Raw genomic sequence first — 4,373 nt, forward strand, 5'->3', positions numbered from 1 at the left:
TTGTTTCATCAGTGTGTATGTTGTTATCTCACGGACATATTCATTTCTACCGTCTGCATACACACACCTAATAGTTATAATTGCCCAGTTACAAATATCTGAAAGTCTATGTTAAATGCACAATGTGAAAAAGGAAGAAGTAACAAAAAAACATTTAAATTTAATTAACTGTGCGCAATTAATTTTTGTAGTTCGATTCTTAATAAAAGCATACCAACAACATAGTTCCATTGCTTAATACAACCCGAAGTAGTTCTATGTCCCTCAATAACTTCGACACTCGTGTAAATATGTGGGATGTGTTAGGAAAATTGACATCCCGAGCGCAGCGGAACACAAGATTACAAAGGGTAATTGGTGATTTGAACCAAACATGGGAGGAATAATAAGAGAGAGAAAGAAGATAAAGAAACACACAACCAGAACACAAGATATACGTGGTTCACCTTTACAGGCTACATCCACGGCCAACACCACCGGAAAAACTTCCATTAAATCAAAGACCATTACATGCTCTTTCCACAACCCAAAACAAGACCCAAAGAGTTAACAAGACATACCCGAGAACACCATCGAAGAAACCATAGAAACCAATTCTCTAACCATTCTTCATGCCAGCCTCATGTCTTCTCTTCTATGCCTTCTTCATGGTTACCAGTAACAGAGGAGAAACATCGAAACACTAGAAACTAGGTTTAGAGTAAAGCCCCAAACCCTAAACACTAGAACACCAAAATCCTCTCCCTACAAGTTTTTCTCTCACACCGATATTGACCTTCACGGTAGCACACGACCCTCCCAACAAAAAGACCAAAATCCTAGACACAAGGATTTACCACTCTTCAAGGTTGGACTATCTCTACACCTCTAATTCTAATCCTTTATATAGAGAAACTAACTTGGCCTTTAAGAAGCCCTAACTTTGGGAACAAGGTTTCCTAACTTGGTTTTTAAGTTCCTAAACTTTAGGAACAAGTTTGCACCAATACAATTTGATCAAAAGTCAAACCTTAAACCACCGTCTTAAACTAACAGGATGGCAGTGATGTAATTTATAGATAGTGGTAAAAAGAGATTCGATTCTCAGACTTGCGAAGGATGATATTTAGACTTAAATTCTAAAACTAAAATAGAAAACACACTAAAAGTTGTAGCAAACTCAATCAAAGATGATATCAATATTAAAAGAACACTGAGGCTAAGATTCCACTATTTTCCAAGTTCAAAGTGATTTAATCCAATATTTATATTCATGCAATTTTCTCGTTCAATTTGATTCTAAACTATTGTAACATGTAGATTCTCAAAATAACAAGTGTAAATCCGGAGCATAGAACATCAAAAACCTAGGTCCAAGTATGCTCTATCAAAAGAAATAAAAATTGCTTAACAAAAATCATTCAAACAATTTTCGATCAAGGTAAATAATCATATAATAATTACAAATAAAAAGATAAAATAGAATGTACCACTTTTTGTTGGAAAAATAGCTTCCTCTATCGCCTCAGCAATCGGGTTTAGCTCCTCATATTAATCACTTGCTTAAAGTATTGGTTTATGGTTCAATAAAACAGACAGTTTGCAACGCTGTATCGACGCTACAAAGAAGTTGTTACAAAGGATGAACTGTTATAGAGAAATGTTGGTTACTGTAGCTGTGTTACAAATTGAGACGCCTAAGTGTTGAGATATAAGACTGACAGAACGACTGTTTTGAATGGTGTTTTGTTCTTCAGCTTCTTCTTGTTCTCTTGCTGGTGTAACTCGCTCTGCAACTCGACCGATTCTTCTCTGTTGGGTTCTAAACTTCTCCTAAGGTTGCGTAACCTCTCTCTGACTTGCAACCAACCTATATATAGCCAACAACTCGATTTAACCTCAAGAAATCTTCAATTATTCTTATTTATCCTCCACCTCAAGTCTCGGGATTTCTTTCCCTGCCAAATTTTCTTTACGCGTTTAGATAGATGTCTACACTCCAACTAGGCTAGAGCAATATCCTATCTCGAATTAAACCCAACAGAATCACGTATCTGCCATATATAAACTCACTAGAACCCGTAATATCTTCTCCTCCCCTGTTTTGATTGATTCAAAAATTTGTTGCTATTTTTTCGAATCTGTGACACATACCAATCCTGGTTTGACAAATCAAGTGAATCCAAACCCATCTGCACGTCAACCTCCGACACAATCTCCACCGAAATCTGTTAACAGACCCGATAAACTTCACCTCCTCTGTTTTCTTTTCCCGGCTTATCTAGCCCAATTGGTTGGGTCCAAACACACACATCAATCCTGTTAAGCTCCAGGAAGTCTAGCCCAACCGATATATGCAATTAAATCTCACCAGAAATCGCTCAAACTTCAACCCTAAATCTGCATCGCTTCTGCTACTATTTCCCGCAAAATTCTGAATTTCAAACAAACAAAATGGCCGCCCCCTATCCATAGTAGGGGTGCAGATAGCAGATCTCTTGGGGGTGCCCCTTATCCAAACTGTGGGTGCCAAAATCAATTCCTCCGGGTGCATTAGACAATTTTTCGAGCCGATTTTTTCAATAATGTTTATTGACCAAAAATACCTACAAACACATAAAACCCCAAAATTAGTACAAAAATGAGCACTATCAATATATAGAATCGAGACAAATCGAACACAAAATTGTGTCTATCAAATAGTCCCAAACTTATTATTTGCTAGTCCTCGAGAAAAAATAAAATAAAATAAAATCCTAACTCACTGTCGCAGGCATCGTTGATTGCATTTAGCCTTTAAACCCCTAGGTGGCCCTAGTGGCCGAGTTGTAGTCTCGGGAGGGCTTACCAGAGGTATACCCACAAAACCTTTACTCCAGACCCTAGCCATCTACGCAGAATCTTGGAAGGCACTAAAGAATCTCCTTGGTTGGCATACTTATTGACTACAAGAGGAAGTACCCTGATGCAAAATTCCAATTGTTGTACACCAGTTTGCACTCAAGCATACTAAAATTCATATATAAGTGACAGAGCTCTACTCAGATAGTTTCTGGACATCATAACCGGAGTCAACCAATCATATGGATAGATTAAGAAGATGGATGTAGAGAAAATCGTAGATGGTTTTGATGTTGACTAAGGTGAACGGTGTTTCCCATATCTGTCTGAAGGGCACTGCCAAAACGAACCTATCCTAATGGAATGAGATACTGGTCAGGACTAATATCAACATACTGGCATATACAAGGGAATCAGTGGTCGATAATCCTAACTCTAGGTCAACTCAATTGGCATATAAAAGGGTATCAATGGTCGACTTTATTGAATTTATTCCGGTTGGTCTGGAAGTCTGGTCTCAATTTTTTTATTTTTTTTTATTTTTTTTTGTATCTCAATCACTCTATTTCACCCTAGCAGTGGTAACAACTTGAATCATGAGGCCCATCTAATCACTTAGAGAAACATATTTTAAAAAAAAAAAACACAAAATAAAAACAGAAGTGAAAAGGATTCAACGAGATATGGCGAAACTACCATTTTTTTTTCTAACACCTGAGCTCTGTGCTTTTATGAATAGACTCTTTAGATGTTTCCATCTAATCAGATTGGTTCCTCAACTCCTACAACCAAGATGCTTCCATCCACTTAGATTGGTTAGTGCCATCCTTAACAAGCATAAATTTCTAGGCTCTGGAGTTTATTTATTGTAACAAAAAGGCAACAAAAAGTTTCTACCCCACCCCCAAACTTAAATCTAACATTGTCCTCAATGTTTCTAATGAAAGAACAGTACCAAAAGTATAAATAACATGAGGAATCAGTAAAGAGAGAAGTCGGAAAGATAGTACCTGGGTGAAGTGTAACCAAAAACCTACAAAAATAATATACAACATACAAAACCGTCTCTATGGTCAATCAAGGTAAACAGGGTCCTCCAGAGGGACCTCCTCCTCAACCTCACCTGTAGGAAAAGGCTCTAAAAAGGGATTTAATCTCTGACCGTTAACCTTTGAATAACTACTACCATTTGGTGTCTCAATCTCAACAGCGCCATGAGGAAAAATAGTACGGACCACAAAAGGACCGGTCCATCGAGAGCGCAACTTCCCGAGGAATAGATGCAAACGAGTGTCATACAGAAGAACTTTTTTACCTGGAGAAAAATGACTTTCGTAAAATATTCTTATCATGCACAAGTTTAATTTTGTTCTTATACTCCTTAGCACTACCGTATGCATCTCTATGAATCTCTTCCAACTCATTGAGCTGGAGCTTTCTGTGGGCTCCTTCCTTGTAAAGTGAAAAGTTTAAGTTCTTAATAGCCCAATAAGCTCTATGTTCTAACTCAACAGGCAGGTGACATGCCTTGCCGAACACTAAACGATAAGGTG

The sequence above is a fragment of the Papaver somniferum genome, chromosome 5, assembly GCF_003573695.1.
Source record: "Papaver somniferum cultivar HN1 chromosome 5, ASM357369v1, whole genome shotgun sequence".
In the NCBI taxonomy this organism is placed as follows: Eukaryota; Viridiplantae; Streptophyta; class Magnoliopsida; order Ranunculales; family Papaveraceae; genus Papaver; species Papaver somniferum.